This window comes from Triturus cristatus, chromosome 5_2 (assembly GCF_964204655.1).
Source record: "Triturus cristatus chromosome 5_2, aTriCri1.1, whole genome shotgun sequence".
Taxonomy (NCBI): domain Eukaryota; kingdom Metazoa; phylum Chordata; class Amphibia; order Caudata; family Salamandridae; genus Triturus; species Triturus cristatus.
The window spans coordinates 751301519-751322424 of NC_140588.1; the positions used below are offsets into that span (position 1 = coordinate 751301519).

General features: G+C 42.7%; 1 protein-coding gene across 1 annotated transcript in view; it reads left to right on the forward strand.

Moving 5' to 3' along the window:
* The window catches only part of HTR2C (5-hydroxytryptamine receptor 2C), a 3718710-nt gene that overhangs the window by 1989897 nt on the left and 1707907 nt on the right, over positions 1–20906 (forward strand). Inside the window, exon 7 of the mRNA XM_085606666.1 lies at positions 5461–5532. The gene's annotated coding sequence lies outside the window, so the exon portion shown is untranslated. The remainder of the gene's footprint in view (positions 1–5460; positions 5533–20906) is intronic.

Consider the following 20906-nt stretch of genomic DNA (forward strand, 5'->3'; position numbering starts at 1 on the left):
ACGCAGTTTGCCTAGTGCTACGCGTATCTCGTGTAGTGCGAAGTGCACTTCGTGTAGGTTCGCGTAGCGCTACTACGTGAACTACGCCCAGGGTTACTTTTTTGTTAACTTGTTTGCTAATCCTTTTCCCACATATTCCCCCCGGGAGATATTGTTTCTTTTTGTACTGATTACAGGATTAAGATATTGTTTCAAGCACGTGTTGAATTTTCTGTGTGCGCTATTAACTTGGCCAGAACTGTTTTACTTATTAATATCTATTGTTCTGATGAACACCTCTGCTCTTTCAGCCTCTACGTCTAACCCAGAAAGACTATTGCTTTGCAATTTGTATGCAAAATTGATACCAAGCTCTTTAATACACTTGGAGATCAGGCTGGTTTGTCCTGGTCAGCAGTTTTGATACTAAACACTTAACGAAGCATTTGCAATAATCTGCTATCCTGCAGCTTGTGCTTTGGGTACAGACATTGCAGAGCAAACAGCATCTTAACTCTCTGCAAGGAGCTCCATTGTTTGCCGTACCAGTGTGCCTCAGCAGGCAGTTTGCTTGGAAACCTTTGTTACCATCTTTCTTTTGTCAACCTACTGTCCACTAGTGCCCACCACCATAACTAAGAAATAATTCTCAGACTCTGAGTCTTGTACAGCATCAGTTTACACATCAGTTCAAACAATAACTTTGAGGGGCTAAATATGAGCAAAACTGCTATCCTAACATTTGGAGTAAAATAAACTCCACTGGTTCTTCCATTAAAATGGCCATGAGAAGTGGAACCCCTAATACCTCCTGTGAAAGATATGGGAGTTCTGTTTGACTCTGACTTATCATTCATTCACATGCACAGGAGGTCAGCCAAAAATGTACATGTGCTTTACAATAGTTCTACAGTTTGCTCCATATTCAGCTTAGCATAAATACACCTATTAATCCAAGCATCATTACTATCCAGACTACTTTACTGCTCATTGATCTTCCTCACTGCCTCATCAATAACGATATCCAAATTATGAACTACTGAAATAGAGGCAAGATTCATTTTTGGCCTGAAATATTATGAGCACATCTCACCATACCTTAACAAAAGGAAACTGATTTCCATCAGCCATTAAATAAAAATGTCCTGCAAGTTTATTATTTGAAAAAAAAAACCCGTCCTCTTCTAAATACTTGTCAGAACTATTTATCTCAAAACGTTGAAAAGAAACCTGCATACAAGCATAGTACAACACAATGGAGACAAACAGTTTTAGATGGAAACTACTCACAAGTGTAAGGCATCAAATTATGAAACTCCTTCCCATTAGACTGCAACACTCAACTCAACTCAAAATATTCAAGCCAAAGCTGAAATCGGTATTCATAAATAAACTCAACCAGGAGTATTCTGTATGTTTGCCATGTATATCTACTCTTATTGAAACTAAAAATTGCCTCATTTGTTTGGAGCTTTTCGTTAACCTTGCCCCATGTCCCACATTCCTATCACTGACCCCTAATCTATATCCACACTTCTGTTCCATTTACCTCTCTGCTTTTTCTATGTATCTAGTAACTAGTCTTATGCTGTGTAAATTGCGCATAACAAATAAATACACATAAAAGCACCTTCTGTTAGTTTTTGCTGCTGGTTCACATACCCCATTTGCCCACTTTCTGCCTTGTCCCACAGGAGCTTGAAGTCCTGCTGATTCACAAAGAAAGGCATGAAACTGCTTGTGGAGATATATTTTTGTATATGTTTGTAGTTACACATCTTTTGAGTAAGGCACAGAATTCTGAGAATAATGTTCATGAGTTGTAGTTTACACATACAAAAAAAATCCCAAGAGCTGTGCCACCCTATTATGATGCAGGTAATGAAGTCCAGCACTAGCAGTCCAACAGTCTGCGCACCTCCATAATTCAGCATATAACATAGCAAAAGGAAGTAATTAAAATCAGTAAAAACTTCAAGCGGAACCCACAGGCCAACTCTTCCGTACATTCCTGGAGCTGTCTAAGAATTCAGAAGGACTGCCTTGTACTCAGAGGACTGCCCTCCTGCTTGAGGCCTGCCTTGTTGATTGAAGGAGAGAGGAATTTCTCCTTATTCCCAGGATGACCCGAGTGACCTCAAGGATTAGTTGTCTGACCTCCTGTTCTCAGCTACAGGGACACAAAATGCACCAGAGGCATCCCTGAAACTGTTCATCTTACCTGTTTCAACTGGACCTGCAACTGGTCCTCCCTGGGCCCTGCTGGCCTCTGATAGAGTGAGTCCCTCATCCCTAAGAGGAACTTCCCCAGGTCCTGGTCAATTGGCTGGCATCAGATTCTACTCTACAGCATCGGAGGAGGACAGGGATACACTGTATGTGATCCGACGATGGAGATACTTGACGAAGGTGGGACTACAGGACTCCCTCCCCCACCCCTCCATGAGGCACATTATTTAGCTATACAGGATAGTTTCCTCTTGGTACAGAAGGACCCGGTGTGGACGAAGGGCCAACCGGGAATCATATGCATGTAAATTAGCACACATGTAATAGGGAAGCACTGTTGGGACATATAGGGTTCTATTTGGTCCAGAAGAACAGAAGAAAACCAGCACGATTGACTAAACAGACCAGATTGTTTATAATCCGACAATTAGCACCATAACAGGGCTATTATTGTCCATCTGCTTTTTAACCATCCCTCCTCCACCAAGGAATAAAGGTTCTAAAATGTAACCGGTAGATGGTAGAGATTTTTCGTGTTGGACCCCTTTCCCTTTTCTTTTTCTTTTTCTCCTCAGTTTCCTGCCAATGCTTGAACCACAGCCCTGGTATGGGGTTTTTTTGCCGTTAGAGGATTCTTTGCGAACGTGGTATGGCCAATGATGAAGCCTGACACCTGAATGGTGTGTGAGGCCATGCTGTAACATTTTCTCGCACCATCTGTGTGGGTCCATAAATATCGTATGAACAGAGTATCTAGAGTTTTTCCTCGATGAAGGAACACCTATATCATAAGGTGTGTAAAGCCTCTGTAAGAGGTTGGGCTAGTAAACATAGGGACCCATTTGTTTCTGTGGTGAAAATCAGATTCTACTCCCCTGAAAGGAAAGCAGACATTTTGGGCTCTTTCAGACACCGAACAGGCCCTTTTTTGCCAAGATTCTATAGCTCATGAAGACTGCCTAATGACCAACGATATCAGATCTGCCCTTCAGGCTACAGCAGTGACAACCCACGGTGACCTCCAATGCATAGTTTCAGCAACGACTGTCTGTGATGCCCGGCCAGATCCACACACTACAGCAATGACCAGCCACAATGCCAGACCTGCTCCTCATGGCCTCCTCCACAGCAAACTGGATTCTTCTCGCCAAACTTAGAGAAGGTAACTTTTTCAACAGGATTAATCTGGTCCTAGTATCCTGGTCAGGCTCCAGTGCAGTCTGCCTGAACTTGTAACTTTCCACCTGGTCTAGCACCACTAGATGGTCCTGTGTGTGGCGTGTTGTGCTTTTTGGCACTATCCTTACCTAAAACGTTGAAATTGCATCTCTTTGGTTCTGCTAATTGGATTTTTGTCATTCTGGTGTCATTCTATTTATTCAAATTTCCTCTATTATTTTAAATTGTTGTGGGATTTGTTTACGTTGTGTGTTCACTTTATTACTGTGTAAGTGCTGCATAAATATAGGGCACATTGCCTCTACGTTAAACCTGAACTATTTTGTGCTAAGCTAATAGAGGGTTACGTACAGGTTAATTTAGTGCCTTTTGTGGTTCACCCTGACCAGGATTGTGGTTGTTGCTTGAGAAGGGCCCTTAACCTCCTCAATCAAAAAAAAAAAATCATACAATCCCCAATTCTGGAGCAAAGTCCTGAGAACAGGGATTCAGGCAAGAGCAAAACACATTCTTCCACTGCCCCTTTTGATGCAGTCGGGAGGGTTCTTGAAGGAAAATACCTTAATATGTAATGTTCCAATTACATTTTAAAGCTTGAATAAGTCAAATGAGAGTTCCTAAAGCTGAGGTAGTGTGCCATTGGTTGCTACCAATCTGTTCAAAGTTCTCATATAAGCCACTCACACTTTTACATCAATTTGATATGGTTAATGATCCTAGTGGCTCCACACTACTTCCATGATACTTTGTATTCTAAACTCAAAGATGGCTAAAATAGCACTTGTGTGAAATCGTGACCATGGAATCATCTCCTAGATGTCCTGACTCCATATGAGATCTTTCCCACCTCCCAACTGTACTCACTACTGGCCATTTCAGCATGGTCTGCTGCAAAGGGATTCAAGTACCCATTGTCAACAATAGCTGAAGCTCATCCTGTACACTGGAAATTTTAGGTCTTTCATGATTCAGTCTTTAAAAACAACCTTTTGTGGTACTCTCTAGTTACTTACTAGGCAATACACTAGGTTAATCCCACTCACCTTTTCAGCTCATTGTACATTTTCCTTTTGTACCATAGCTGCAGTTGTTTTTCACGAAGATTGTGAATGTGAGTGGCATACTTGGAGGAGTGAAAGGTGTCAAAAGCTCTCAGACTAAATATTTGTATTATTAGGACACAGCAGGTGGATTATCCACTCCGTATTTCCCATGACAGAAAATGTGGTAAATCGAATTTCAGTATTTCGAAATGATATCTAGGATATCAGTTTGGCTTTGATTGCATTTACTGGAAGTCAAATACTTAATGATTTATCATAGGGCACACTAGTTGAGTTAAATGGAGAAACCAAGGAGAGGACAGTTCATGGACTACACTATTTTTTATGCCCATCAGTACGAGGGCACATAATAATACTGGATTACAAGTGTGTGAATAATATGTCAATTGAGAGAAGTGACCGCTTACTAAGACTTGACTTGAGGAGTAAAAGCATACTACTATAATACAGCACATGGAAGTGGGGTTCAAAGTGGAAACAGCAAGGGCATCACCAATCTGAATGGATTTTGTTACAGTTGAAAAGTGAAATGGGAAACAGAAGTGCAACACCATATTTCAGATCAGCTTGCCAAATTTCCCCACCAGGAAATCTGGATAGATATCCCTGTCTAGGACCAGCTGTAGGGCTCTGAGAAGCCCTGAGTTATTTCCTCGGAGCACTGTGCTAAAACAAATAGGTTCACCAATTTCGCGCAAACCACAATTGATGTTAAGACAAGTACTTTGGCACTTGGTCATTTGACAGGTAAGAAATTACATTAAAAGTTATACAACTATAGGCAATATTTATTCGTAAGTGTCTGCTGTACTAAAGTGATTTTATAAATCTAACTGTCAGAAAAAAGGTGTGCAAAAAAGTGCTTCTACTTATGGGGATTAATGTTAGTAAACTGCAGTAATATGCATGTACTGTTATAAAACTCAGCATGACATATTGAAAAATCAGTAAAAAAATATAACAATATAACAAGTGTATCATGATTAATAAGATATTTTTCACATTTCAGGTGTCATTCGCTTTTCAAATCTTTCTAAAATCTCTGATATTACATAATTTGGCAGTGCTTTCAAAATCACAGGTAAGATTATTTTGGTTTAGGTTTTTTTGGAAGATACTTTAATCGTTATAGTGGTGTATATTTTGTTTTTAAATACTGAATTGAAGGATGATTTATTTTTTGTATATTTCTACCCCTCTTTCTGTCATGTGTTTCAAGTGTTCAGTTACAAACAATTGTTAAATGATCTATTGTACATACCTCCTCTTGCATTGACCTTGTCTGGTCATCTTCCTACATACAAGGCTTGCCGGGCCTATTTCTACATATTTCCATGTGCATAAATGTAGTTAATGCATGGAAATGCTGCATCATCAAGTTTTCTTTCCATCATCTTTATTCACCAAGAAAGGATTTTCATTTTTCTTCTGTGTGAAATTGTCATTGTGGAAGCATCCACTAAGGGCTAAATTACGAGTCTGGCAGTCCACAGGCCGCCAGAATCGCGAGGGCATGCTGCGATGTTGGTCTTCCGACTGCTCTACTACAATCTGGCAGGTCAGACTGCCATTGCCCTGCCACAGCCATCCCCTGGCATTGGTGCGGTGGTGTAGAGGCCGTAATATGCTTGGTGGGATTGCCGCAGCCCCGTCAAGCATATTACAAGTTTCCTCTCCACCATGGTTTTCATGGCGGTTTCTCCTCCATGAAAACCATGGGGGAGGTGAAACACTCCTTGTGCCTCTGCGCCTTGGGGGGGCACAACATGTGCCCCCCTGTGCGCACGCTCCCAGGTTCCTAGACTGCATGGGCTTTTCAGTCCATGCCATGCAGGAACAGTTTTTGCCATTCCCGTTGCAGTGCTCTTTTACAGGGCACTGCCATGGGAACGTAAAAAATAAAACCCTGCGACACTTGAGAAAGACTTGTAATATGGCGGGTGGACCGACCACAGGTTTGGCGGTGCAGCACTAAACTCATAATCAGGCAATCAGTGTCCTAACCCCATATGTCTGTATCTCAGGGCCTCAGAAAGATATTTATGAGAAGTGTCCTACTGCTTCATAATTGAGTTGCGGATGTTTAATACCACCTCAGATGCAGCATATCATATCTTGTCCAGGTTTTAAGTTCACGCTTAATAAAACACTTTTAGATAAAAATACACAATGGCTTCATAAAACATCATCAAAAAACCATGGGTAAAAAGTTGTTTATGTTTTATTTAATTTTCACTTGTCCATTTGCATTACTTTTTCACTGCTTTGAAGTTGGTGTTCTATAACTGTGAGCATTTGTTTCACTCTCTGGGCACAATCCACAAATAACGTAGTGAATTTGCAATCACAGATTCACACCTATGTGCAAGTGTAAATCTAGTACTTTATGAAATTCATAAACATTCCCAGGAATGTTAATGGAAAGCTGATCCTTGTGTAGGTTTCCATTTATATTTCTCGATAAGTCATAAATTATTCCCATGTGCAAATGCACAGCTTTTTTCAAATCTACAATGGAAATATATTTTTCCTATTGGAGAAACTCCTAATCCTACACCCTCAACAAATCTGGGGGTGACCATTCCCCTTCCCACACTAGAAAGTGATTTACACAAGTTGCTGTCTTGAGTAAAGATCTTATCCTTTCCAACATACAGCCACGTTTGTGGTTTTTCACAAGCTTTCAAATCTAATAATGGGTTTGGACGCCCACTTTCACACCATTTGAGTGGGATGTGTGGCTGCAAACATCTCTGCGCTCATGGCGTAGATACACACACTGGTAAATGAGCCACTATATGCCACGAATATCTTTGTGAATTCTTGGCATTTGTAAAAAAGTAAAATGTGGTGTGAAGGGGTCTGTAGTCAGGAGAAGACAGTCTAGTTGTCTCTTGGTATTTATTAACCTTTTCTATGCCAAGTACATAAGGGTTACATCCTCTTCCATGGTAGTCTTGTGTGGAGGATGTAACTGTTACATCCTCTGCACACATGCAGGAAATCCACTGCTGTTTACAGCAGTGGGATTTTTTTTCACCCTCAGGAGCAGAGGAAGACCTTCCTCTGCCATTTGTATCAGGAGACCTGGGGGAATGCTGGGTGTAAGGACGTTTGTGGTTCCCAGCAGATTCCAGAACTTTTCATCACAAAAACGTGAGGAAAATGTATTTTTTCCATAGACAAAGTTTGAGGTTTGCAACGGATTCTTGGTAATAAAACGTGGAGTCAGCCAGCCCTGGATGGACCTAGGCTGGCTAGGTTACTTGGGTGCTGGCTGAGCTAGGGTCTAAAATTTCTGGGAACAAACATGGTAGAACAAGTCTTTTTATAATTTTTCCAGGTCCAGAGAGCCTTTACCTGCTTGGCTGTGTCCAGGAGCTATGACTGGGCCTGCCGCACAGCCAAGGGCCCAGGACAGGGGTCCATCGGGCAGGGGAGGATTCTCCTGCTTGGCCTGTTTCAGAAGCTCTGACTGGGGACCTGGGGCTCTGTCTTCGGGCCCACCACATTTCCAAGTCCCTGGGTCTGGCTCCTGTGGGCCCAGGGAGGCCTTCCCAATGCATCTGGGCCCAGGAGCTCTGATCGGACTCTGGGGACCCATCAGACCCTGAGGGTGGACAGCCCTGCCCTTGACTCTGTCCTCCAGCCTGCCCCATGGCCAAGGTCCCAGGTAGGGGGTCCACTGGTCCCGGGAGGCCACCTCCTGCTTTGACTGCATGTTAAGGTCCATTTGAGCCCGGGTTGGAGACCTGTAAGGGGTACCCCTCACAGCTCCGTGCCTGAGGCCCAGGTTGGGCCCGAGTCCACTGGGCTGCAGAGCCACCGTCCCCTCGAAGGACAGAGTGGTTGGGTTAAACACCAAGCCCTAGGAGGAGATACAAGCCCATCATTTGTTTCCGTAGCACTGGGAACATATCTAGACACGTTATCTACTGCCCGCATTGTGTCCAGGCAAGGTCGATGCTCACCTGGATTCTTCATCCAAACATCAATTTATGGCTCCAAAGACAGAGGTCTGCATTCTTTTTCAAGACAGGACTGGCAGAAACATTTTATTACACCCAATGAACTGTATAGAAGTCTGTGTTAGACTGATTGTAAATTGAGACACTCCTCGGACCCTGGCCTGTAACTGTTCTCTTGGCCGCACTGTTTAATTCAAAAACTGTTCTTGTTTTGCCAAACACCTCTTGTCTCTTGTTTTTTCAAGGTATTTCATATTCAAGCAACATTATAAAAGAGAATACTGGATAGTTCAGAGTTAGGGCAAATTATTTTGTTTATAAATTGTACATGTCTGATTGAGATACTTTGGGACCAAGCCCAGCATCACAAGCAAGCCAATAAACACCTCCACTCCAAAACATATAAACTTCCTGAACCTAGTGCTAATTAAAAAAACAAAGTTGTATCTGCAGGTCTATAACATCTACCCTACTGCACCCTAACTGTTGAACATGACATCCTTGGCATGGTTTCCCCTCAACGTTTTGCCTTCCTGCCTCCTGTTTTTTCTAACTCTTTTGCTGGATTTAGGACTCTGCATACGTTACCAAAGCAAACCATTGCTAAAGTGCTTGTGCTCTCGCCTTTAAACATGGTACAAGTGGCATACTGGAATACTGCATCTTTTTCCTTAGTGGTGCCATCCTATTTCTGGACAATTAGAAGTTGACCTAAAGGTGCTGTGCTAGCCTGTGGGCAAAATTGATGCAGCATGTCGCATTTCCTTGCAGCTCCACTTTAGAATTTCTGCTGCACGAGACATCCCCCACTCAGAACTACATATCGCAGCCCTCTGTCTCCTCGGACCACCACTGTGTGACCCACCCTGAACTAATACTAGGTGCAGGCATTTGCATCGGAATCTTCTAGACAACGGCATTCCCGGTGAAGATGAAGGACTTCACATCCCAGCCCAACAGCTTCTTAGGGACCGCCTGTTCATGATGTATATTCAACACAGGGTTTAACATCCCAGCCTCTCTGCTTCTCAGAATCACTGCTGTGTAACACATCCTTTTCACAGGATCTCACAATGCTCCACAACCAGGATTTAGGTACTCTTGTTCAGCTGACCTTACCTGGTCCCTGTACTGGGCCAATGCTTCATTGTATTTGGCCTGAACCTGTGACTTTGTCCCAGTCCAGCGCAAACAGATAACCACAGTTGTCATGTTGTGCTTCTAGGCTCTATAGTCAATTTTAAATCTTTAAACTTGCATATATCTGGTTCTACTGATGGGATCCTTGCCATTTTGGTCTCAAATAAGTTATTAAATATCATTCTATTGTTCTAAATTTGTGTTGTGTTATCACTTTATTACTGTTTGAAGTACTGCATACATATTTTACACATTGCCTCTAAGTTAAGCCTGACTGCTTTCTGCCAAACTACCAGCAGGTTAAGTACAAGTTAATTTGGGGTTTGCTTTTGTTTCACCCTGACAGAGATTGTGGTTGCTGCTTGAGTAGGTTTTCACCTCCATCAATCAGTAATCTAATTTTCAACATATTTAACCAAATTCCCTCATTCTTGTGCTACCACTGCCCCCTAAAAAGCATCTATGCCTATCTATTTTTTTCCATTTTTATAACTGATGGTATTAGCCCATTTAGGATGAAGAGGTCACCTTTAATGGGGACCTTTAATGTACGTAGCCTATTGCATCAAATTTGCTTTGTAACAAATCAACACCACATAGACGACAAAGTCCCCCAAAGTAAAATCAACATCCTCCCAATATAGCCAACAAATGACCTGCCCAAAGCCTGCAATTTGCCTCGCCCTCTCATATGTACCCCAACAGGCTTGTACATAGCCTCCAAAAGACTGTCATGTGCCACTTCCATCAGAATTTTCATCACTAAACAGCCACGCAAACTTTAATTTAAAACAAATGAAATGAGATACTAAAGTTTATCCTGTTGTTTTAATTGGTCATGAAGAGAACACATTTTGAAATAGCCTTAAGGGGGAAGATGCTTGCTGTATGATATATCTATCTATAGTAAGTCTTCTTGTATTATTGATAAGATAGGTCATATGATTCTGCAATTAAAGTGGAAACATTTGTCAATAACATACTCCCCAAACAACTTTAAAAAAAGGTCCAAAAAACAAATTGCAGTCCTTTCAGCATCCACTTGCATTCACCCTGTCAGTTAAGTTGTTTGTCACAGGCCGTAATTAGTGGTACATAACTGTCATACAGACCTCAGATGGGAAACGATTGCCAACATAACATCAAGAGTTTCAGGAACGGTTTTGAGGACCAAGGAACAGAAACTTTTCATGGAAGAGACTGCGGTCCTTTCACACAGCTTTAGGTTGCGTAGCCTCGCACCGCTGTTCTAATTCTACAAAAAGCCTTGCACTTAGGCACACAGATTACCTTTACGGTTAGACTCTCTTCGCGTGGTTCGCCGCATTTACGGTTCGCCATTTTTTTAGGCCCTTTGGGACGCTATCCCTAGCGGTCTTTCTCTACTCCCCAAGAGATATGTGGCCCCGCTTGGCCACGCTGCGGCGGTCCATTGCCAGGAATCATTAGTGTGAGGCATAGCACCTCTCACGGTAAGCAATTCTCTTACCTGACTAGCACTTAAGTTAAACCTTCCTCCGGTTGTCTGTACCACTGGTTGTCCCTCCAGTTCAGCTGCCATTCTGTTTTTTCATTGTTAGCATTGTCATCACGCGTTGTCAGGTCTGCATAGTCACTTTTTCATTCTTCACTGTTCCTTTAATCAGATCAAACCTCGTCACCCCTAACTGCATGATATATGTTGCTTTGCCGTTCTTATACCCTTTTGTACATTGACCCCTCTATTGTTTTCTTTTTTCCTTTGTCCCTTTATTGTTTCACAGGCAATTTTACACAGGCATGTAATGTAATGTCCTGATGATGATCCCACAATTGCTTACATGGGATCGAAACGTGGTCGACTCTTTGTACACCATAAATGCCATTTAACCTGTCATTACTCATGTGTAATGGTGTCTCCGCACATTTATGCTTGTTTTATTTAATGCATGACATAGAGGCATTTGTTCTGCCTGTGCCTCTGTTTTGTTTTGCTTTATGTATACCTAGTTGGATGCAGGATTGTGTCCCCACTTTATTCTTTGCAAATATTTTCAATATCAAATTAAACCTGTCCGGCTGGACAGCAGAAATAAAGAATTGATTCTGAGTCTATATTAATTTCCCTCTGCTCTTATTGTCCTTGTCCAGGACCAGTGTGTTCAAGGCTCATTAATACCCAAGGTCCCTGACCATTGTAATTGGGTTGCCTTGTTTCTAATAACATTGTTTGTATACTTGTCATTTACCTGTGTTTTCTTTTGTATTGCATTCCACATTCTGATTCAAATCTTTAGGAGTGTGGTGTACCTGTACTACTGTCAATTGGACCTGGAAACTCAGAGGAGAAGGTTGTGCCCGATGTGGGCTTCCCTTTGCTTGGAATAAACTACATTTATAAATAGTTACTTGCCTATGAATGTCCTTCTCCGCATCTGGCAGGAACCTGTTAGTCTGGGAGCTCACTAATTCATGCTTGGTGTCTTTCTCGAATGATTTGTAACCTTTGAGGTCTTGGCTAGATCTTGCAGTGAAGCTCAACACTTGCTATTTGTAGCATTTGCTCTTCATCTATTCCACATTGTTGTTTCTGCTTCTTCAACCGTGCGCTCTGTGTCAGTGGACTCAGGGGTCTGAATGTGACGCTGTTTGGGATCTCAGCAAGCTGTAACAGCATTATTACTGGTGGGTCATGCGGGAATGTCTGTGCTCACAAAGCTGTGTCCTTCCACCATCACATGACGTGGACCTATGAGGTCTTTGTTTTCAGAAAACTTTCCTATTTCTGTTGTGATCGTTTTCTACAATACTTTATTAGTTTCTCCTCAGTTTTATGCAGCGGCTTCTCTTTACTTGTTTGAAACGCTCTATTAGCCATTTACTTCAGTACCCTGTTTCCCATGCTTGAAAGAATGGCTTCACCTCAGCAATTTGTTAAGATTTCTCCTTTTATACAGCATCTCGGGAGGTCAACACTGGTATGGAAGACTTAGTTGTGTTCATTTGAGAACTACTTTGGTGGCAACAATTGAACCGAAAGGAAGGCAGCACTTTTATTTAGGCATCTGGGCCAGGAAGGTCAGTGGGTTTTTGACAACTTATCTGAGGTAGATCCTCCACCATGTCAATTTAGCATTTGGAATTATTACATGAAGGCAGTTGCTAGAATAAATTCTCTCGAGAGCCAAGTGTTTTACTGGAAAGATTTATTTTTTCAGACATATACAGAACCAATAGTAAAGTGTTGAGGGGTATATTTCAGCCTTAAAATTTGTAGCTTCTGTGTGTAAATTTGGAAATTTGTTGGACCCATGTATTAGAGATGAGATTATCTTCATCCAAAAAAAACAAGAACAATTTTTGAGCTATAGCGTCCCAGCATTGTGTAAAGTGATTGACTTTGCAAAAAGTATTAAACGGTCTATTGTCTCAGCAAACTCATGGCTAGTGAACATACTACACACAATTAACTTCCAGTTAATTAAGTGCAAAGTGCTGAAACTGTAACTACTATCTCTGTGAGAGATAAAGCATTTAGAAATGTTCAAAGAAAATTACTGTATGCATGCTATATATGTGGTTCAAGGGCACATTCAAGTAATAAACTAAGCTGTCCAGCAATTGGTTAATCTTACAACAAATATAAAAGAAAAACAGGGCATACTCAGGGTACAAATAAGTGTGGTAAAATCCAATCCACGTCAAGAGTGTGAAGTTAAATGCCTGATGAGTGTACTTATGGTTTATTCAAAGTGGTGTTGACCATTGACACTAAGTCTCATAATGCTATCAAAGTGAAAGATCCTTGGTGTGATATAACTATTGGCAAAGTTTAATTAGTCATTATAGCTGATTCTGGTGCTCCTATCATGATCAGATCTGATGTCCTGTTCAGCACATTTGGGGTGAAAGTATATCTTTAATTAGGCTGGATGTACACCCCAAGGCATATTGTGAACAAGAAATGGGCATGCTTGGATATTTTAAGGGCACAGCAATATGCCCTGGTAGACAACTGTGATAACATTTACACGGCCACCAAAAGGGAGAAAATTTGTAGGGGGACACTTTGGTTGTTGCTGCTGATACACCTGTTTCACTAATGGAAAATATGTATGGTGACACTTTGGTTGTTGCTGCTGATACACCTGTTTCACTAATGGAAAAAATGTTTGAAGAGACTATCGAAAGGGTTGTAGAAACATTTCTTCAAGTCTCCAGTGGAAAGATTTGTACTATTTAAAAATGTGATCATTTAATCATATTGAAAAAAAATGCAGTGCCAATTGTCCACAGACTGAGAATACTACTGTTGAGTATAAGGGATGAACTAAAGAAAGTATTAGATAAGCTAACTAGTGAAGGCATTATCCAATCTACTGATTCTTCTGAGTGGGTCAGACCCATTGTAATTGTTCAGAACAAAACTGGGGAGATTTGTTTATGTGCAGATCTTCACATGCTCAGTAAGAATATCATTGTAGATTGCCACCCATTACCTAAAATCAATGATTTGTTAGCGAATTTTTGACAAGCCAAATTATTTTCCCTTCTGGATATGGTCTGCTGACCACCAGATCCCGCTTGCTGCAGAGTTACAGAAGTTAACTATTTTTGTTACACCCATTGATGCATACGTGTTCTACTATCCTTAGATTTGACCTCCGCAGCAAGTGTTTTACAAAAGCTGATGGATACATGTGGTAGGTTTTACAAGTGTGCAGGCCTCTCAAGATAAAGATCAGATTTTTGCTATGACCACGAATGAATACAATTTGATATTTGAAAAAATCCTGAATATATTTAGAGATGTTGGCATCATCCTAAGGCATGACAAATGTCAATGTTTAACTCAGTAACTGGAGAATATAGGTCAGTGTACCACCTCTTTGGGCTTTAATTCCAAGTTTGTTTCATGCAACCTATTCAAGGTGCTCGTTCTTATACGAACAAAGATAAATTAAAATCTTTCTTAGATCTACTTGAGTATTATTCTCATTTTATACCAGGATATGCATTTGTTGTGCAACAATTAAGAAGCCTTTTTAAGAAAGGTGCAAAATTAATTTAGCCTAATGCAGTCAATTAAACAATTGGAAAAATGATCAAACAATTAATTGTATCATCAAACCATTGCCTATGCTTCTCATTGCTTGAAACAACCTGATTCAAACTACAGCGCAATGGAACGAGAAGAAGCATTGGCATGCTGTTGGGCAGTGGAGAAGTTCAGAATATTCTTATGAGGTTCTTATGTTGAGATTTTTTAAAGATCGCAAGCCTTTAATCCATATTCTCAATGGCAATACATGGATAAGGCATCAGCAAGGTTGGTCAGGTTTTTGTTGCAACAGCAATGTGGGTGGTGTCAGTTCCTACGGAGAAGGGGAAGAATATCGGCAGCCAGGTAGGCTGTGAGAAGATGTAAGATGTCTCCAAAAAAGTTTGAGTGTGCCAAGATAGAGTAAGAGTACTCCTGTGTGGATCTAGAAGTGCCCTCACACACCCTTGCGGGTGTTAAGCATCATCATCGGGCAGGTGCTCCTCGTGGGGGTGGCGCTGCAGTCCCTCACGGGCCCGTTTTACGGGGCTCTCTGATGGAGATCTTTTAGGAGTTTGCCGCACTTGTGCATGGGGGTGTGTGGGTCAAAAAAGTGGTGATTAGTGACATATAAAAAGAGCCAAAGGACACTGACAGTTTATTGAAGAGGTCCTTTGAGTCTGAATAAAATGAATCACGGGGATGGAGACGCAAAATTTGTTGCCTGTATGAGAGGGGAAACTAAACAAATAAGATCCCACTTCTCTCAACCCGTCTAGTGAATATCAGGAAAAGTGTTTAGATGTATCGTAGGGTCGACATGTTTCGCGCTAATTGGTGGTCCCTAGTGGATCCTAGAGCGCTTCATCAGGACCTAAAAAAAGGGTATGTGAAATGGGAATGGGGAAAAGACACCCTATATTCCCATGAGTCCTTCTTATAGGAATAGGTCTAGAGGTTCTAGATATAGGACACGTCGTTATACGTGTCCCTGGTTGTGACCTGTAGGAGACAAAAAACAGAGAAGGGGGGGGGAAACGAGAGGGCGTCATGCCAAAGCAATAGAGTAGTCTTAGCTCTAATCTGTGTATGACGTGACGATGCCAGTGCCCCGTAAGGGGGATGCTATCTGGGAGCATGCATGAACGTGTGGAAGGTGGCGTAGCTAAGACTTGGTGTGTGGAGATAGCATGCTCAAACAGTACTAGTAGCAAGCACTGGAATGAATATGAAATAGGTGGTTCATAATTCACCAGAGTAATACTGGAAAAATAAGTTGGGAGAAACACGTTCCTCAGTGAACGGTGTGAGCTAGAAGGAGATGACAGACATGATCATGGTGCGTGTAACACACGAGGTGAGCTGGAGTGCAAGTAGTTAACAAGGGGCCATAAGACTCTGCACATCCCCGAAAGGCGCCAAGTGCATATGGTGCACATGGGAGCACGGGTGGTATACATGAACACATATAAGCGTGAGTGTGTTGGACCCAACCGGGAAACGGGTGATATACGTAAACACATCTAAGTGTAGACGAGGGTGTGTCGGAACCAACCGGGAAGCGGGGAGACTAGCGCACAGCGTGTGGCAAGGTGGATGGTGACTCAAAAGCGGTATCCAAGTGCATGAAATACCATGTAAACGGTGCTACAATACAATTCAAACAGAATGACATATCGAGTTGTACCCTCCCTCGCTGAAGGATGGACCTCCTCAGCGACGCCGTGGGAAGGTAGAGGCAGCTGAAAAAATTACAAATAGAAAAAAATAATAATAACAGCCAGTCAGCTGAAACAAAAATAAATAGCGGAGGTTACCTTAAAGTAGAATCTTGTAGGTGTCAGGCGGTGGGGGGGAAAACTTACTTAGCGCTCTTCCTGTACGTGCAGGAAAACCTACCCGGTTGCCACGGCTGCTGGATGACGTGATGAAAAAGCTGTACCTGTTAAATACAAGCCAGTCGATTGGTGCATAGGGGCGTATCCAGCGTAACACGTGCAAAGTACGTAATGAGGGAACCTCCATTGGTTGGCGGCCATGTTGGATTGGGGTAGAAAAGGAGGACTAGAGAAAGGACTCTTGTCGAGATGCAGCGTGAGTCAAAGTGTAAAAACATATATCCACCTTGCACTGAAGTAAGTAAGAGTGCAGGAGAGAGGCTCATATGCCGCAATCCAAGGTGTAAGGTTTTTATAGGGAGGAAAGAGAGGGGGAGGGGACCCTGTATCCATGCAAAATGACTGAGTAGAGAAAGGACATGTGGACCCGGTATTACGGGCCACTGCCGGTTAAGGAAACCTAATATCAACTTGACCACAGTGTCGTTGATCTAGGGCCTAAAGGTAGAAATCAGAAACAAACATGTTAGCAGTAATTCGGGGAGAGAGATAGTGTGCCAACTAAATCACTAAAAATATCAATGGAGTAGGAGGTGAAGTCGGGGTTAGCTGCAAATAATAATAATAATAATAATGATTTAATTCATTCCAAACGGGAATTATAAAAAGTGCCCTATACCTCTATATCTCCATATTATATGTTATTGCCCTGTAGAAACACATAGGGGCTAACAATACAAATAGGTATAGTACCGTGTGTGCAGCGAATGGGAAGGGTCTCTGTCAGGTAAGGAGTAGATATTTAAGTACTGAGATCAACCCAAGGTATCTCATCGTTGAGACCGCCATTGTCACTTTTGAGTCTGAAAACCCATCGTTGTTCACGTTTGAACAGAGTAGACATGGACCATTGAGGGTTTGATTCTATAATAGTCCATCGTAGACTTTCTGGGGGATGGTTCTTCTCCAGAAAATGACTCTGTAATCTGGTTCCTGAGCGTTTGCATCGGATAGTACTCTTGTGTTCACCGATGCATATCTTCACTGGTCGGGCTGTCATGCCTATGTAATAGGAACCACAGGGACACGTGATCAGATAGACGCAATTTTTGGTGCTACAATTCGTGTGGCGTTTCTGCTGCCAAGGCTTGGTAAGTCCCAGATTTAGTTATTTTGTCATACTCGTCTGGGGACAAACTGCACATGAGCCACACGGATAGTGGCCCGTAACAGGGGGTAGCGTCCATAGAGTGGGTTGAAGGTTGGTCTTATTTTTGGGACGTGTGTGTACCAAAATGTCTCTCAGATTCTCAGTTCTTTTGAATGCGAACAGAGGTGTTGGGCCTGGTGAGAAGTGCCCTGTTTCCAGGATCCTCCAATGTTTCTTTATAATTCTTTGAATTCTGTTGGAGTTGGGGGTGAACGATGTGACACAAGTTAGTGTGTTAGTTTCCCTCTTCTCTTTGACTTCGAGTAGTGCTCCTCTGTGGTTGTTTCTAGCTCTCTTCCGAGCCTGTTTTATGATTCTTGATGGGTAGTCTCTTTTTATCAGACTGGCAGATAGAATTTCAGCCTCTTTCTCAACTTCTTTCTTAGTATTGCAATTTCTCCGAAGACGGAGGAACTGGCCAACAGGTAAGTTGTTCCTGAGTGCTTTTGGATGGTGACTTTGGAACAGGAGCAAGCTGTTTCTGTCTGTTGGTTTTTTATAATTGGTAGTCTTCAGAGTGCCGTCTTCTAGTGATATTAGAAGGTCGAGAAAGGGAATCGAATCAGATGACAGTGACCCCACAAATTTGAGAAACGGGTTGGTATTGTTAATCCAAGTGAAGAAGGAATGGCGGGTCTCTTCGTCCCCTTTCCAAAAGATGATGATATCATCTATATACCGTCGCCATAGTAGGATGTTATTGGTATATGGATTGGTATCTGTCAGGATGTGTTCTTCTTCAAAACTGGCCATGTAAAGACATGCCAGGCTCGGCGCAAAGGTGCTCCCCATACTGGTGCCCTGTACTTGGTGAGGAATCCCGATCTTAAAGGCAAAGAAATGTTCTTTCAGTGCAAGAGTGGCACAGTCACAGATGAAGTTGATTGGTGTAGTGAATGGCCATGGATCCAGATGGCGCAGGGCACGTTCCAAAACTACCAGGGTGGCATCTTGAGGGATGTTTGTATAGAGCGCCTCTACATCAAGGGTGACCAATAGCGTGATAGATTCTGGTTCTTCAAAATGTTCTATGAGATTGAGTACGTCTGTTGTATCCCTCAGATATGTAGGAGTCTTGGTGACCAAAGGGCGTAGGAATACATCACAAAATTTACTGAGAGGTTCCAGTAAAGAGTCGATGCCTGACACGATAGGTCGTCCTGGAGGCGGGTCGATGCCCTTGTGAATTTTGGGTAGACAATAGAAATATGGAGTACGGGGATGCTTATTCGTGAGGAACATGGCTTCTTCCTTCGTGATCCAACCTTCTGTTTCGGCTTCGAAGGTAAGGCAGCGTATTGTCATAGAGAGTCGTGGAGTGGGATCCTCTCCGGTAGGTTCATAATAACTTGCATTGGATAACTGGCGGAGACATTCTTCGTCATATGCTTCTCTGTCCTGTATTACAATCCCTCCGCCCTTATCAGAAGGTTTTATAATGATGGATTCATCTTCTGCCAGGTTTTTCAACAGTTGTCTTTCCTCTCTGGAGAGCTTGTTAAAGGGGCGGCTTGTTGTAATCTTGTCGACATCTTTAAGAATAGCCTGCTCAAACATCAGAACTTCATTGGGAGTCATGGCTACAGTCGGTGTAAATCGGGACTTGTTCTTGAGACCACTGCCTTCCGGTGGATTTTTCGGTTTATCCTGAAAGAAGGCTCTTAAGCGGACCTTACGAAAGAATTGATGCAATTCCTGATGTAATATGATGTCATCTTCCTTGGGTGTAGGGACAAATCCGAGGCCTCTCTCCAAAAGTTTGTTCTCACCTGTGGTCAGAGGTCTGGACGAAAGGTTAACCACTAGGGTCTCGCTGTCTTGCTCCGTAGGACCATCTGCTCTGGTTCCTGCCAGTGGACGTTCTTGATACCTCCTCTTCTTCTGCCTCTTCCTCTGCCCCTCCCTCTGTTGAAAAAAGGGGGGTTCTGAAATGGTTGGTAGTAATACCGGGTCCACATGTCCTTTCTCTACTCAGTCATTTTGCATGGATACAGGGTCCCCTCCCCCTCTCTTTCCTCCCTATAAAAACCTTGCACCTTGGATTGCGGCATATGAGCCTCTCTCCTGCCCTCTTACTTACTTCAGTGCAAGGTGGATATTATGTTTTTACACTTTGACTCACGCTGCATCTCGACAAGAGTCCTTTCTCTAGTCCTCCCTTTCTACCCCGATCCAACATGGCCGCCAACCAATGAAGGTTCCCTCATTACGTACTTTACACGTGTTACGCTGGATACGCCCCTATGCACCAATCGACTGGCTTGTATTTAACAGGTACAGCTTTTTCATCACGTCATCCAGCAGCCGTGGCAACCGGGTAGGTTTTCCCGCACGTACAGGAAGAGCGCTAAGTAAGTTTTCCCCCCCACCGCCTGACACCTACAAGATTCTACTTTAAGGTAACCTCCGCTATTTTTTTTTTTCAGCTGACCGGCTGTTATTATAATTTTTTTCTATTTGTCGTTTTTTCAGCTGCCTCTACCTTCCCACAGCGTCGCTGAGGAGGTCCATCCTTCAGCAAGGGACGGTACGACTCGATATGTCATTCTGTTTGAATTGTATTGTAGCACCGTTTACATGGTATTTCATGCACTTGGATACCGCTTTTGAGTCACCATCCACCTTGCCACACGCTGTGCGCTAGTCTCCCCGCTTCCCGGTTGGTTCCGACACACCCTCGTCTACACTTAGATGTGTTTACGTATATCACCCGTTTCCCGGTTGGGTTCAACACACCCACGCTTATATGTGTTCATGTATACCACCCGTGCTCCCGTGTGCACCATATGCACTTGGCGCCCTTCGGGGATGTGCAGAGTATTATGGCCCCTTGTTAACTACTTGCACCCCAGCTCACCCCGTGTGTTACACGCACCATGGATCACGTCTGTCATCTCCTTCTAGCTCACACCGTCCACTGAGGAACGTGTTTCTCCCAACTTATTTTTCCAGTATTACTCTGGTGAATTATGAACCACCTATTTCATATTCATTCCAGTGCTTGCTACTAGTATGGTTTGAGCATGCTATCTCCACACACCAAGTCTTAGCTACGCCACCTTCCACACGTTCATGCATGCTCCCAGATAGCATCCCCCTTACGGGGCACTGGCATCGTCACGTCATACACAGATTAGAGCTAAGACTACTCTATTGCTTTGGCATCACGCCCTCTCGTTTTTCTCCCCCCCTCTCTGTTTTTTGTCTCCTACAGGCCACAACCAGGGACACGTATAACAACGTGTCCTATATCTAGAACCTCTAGACCTATTCCTATAA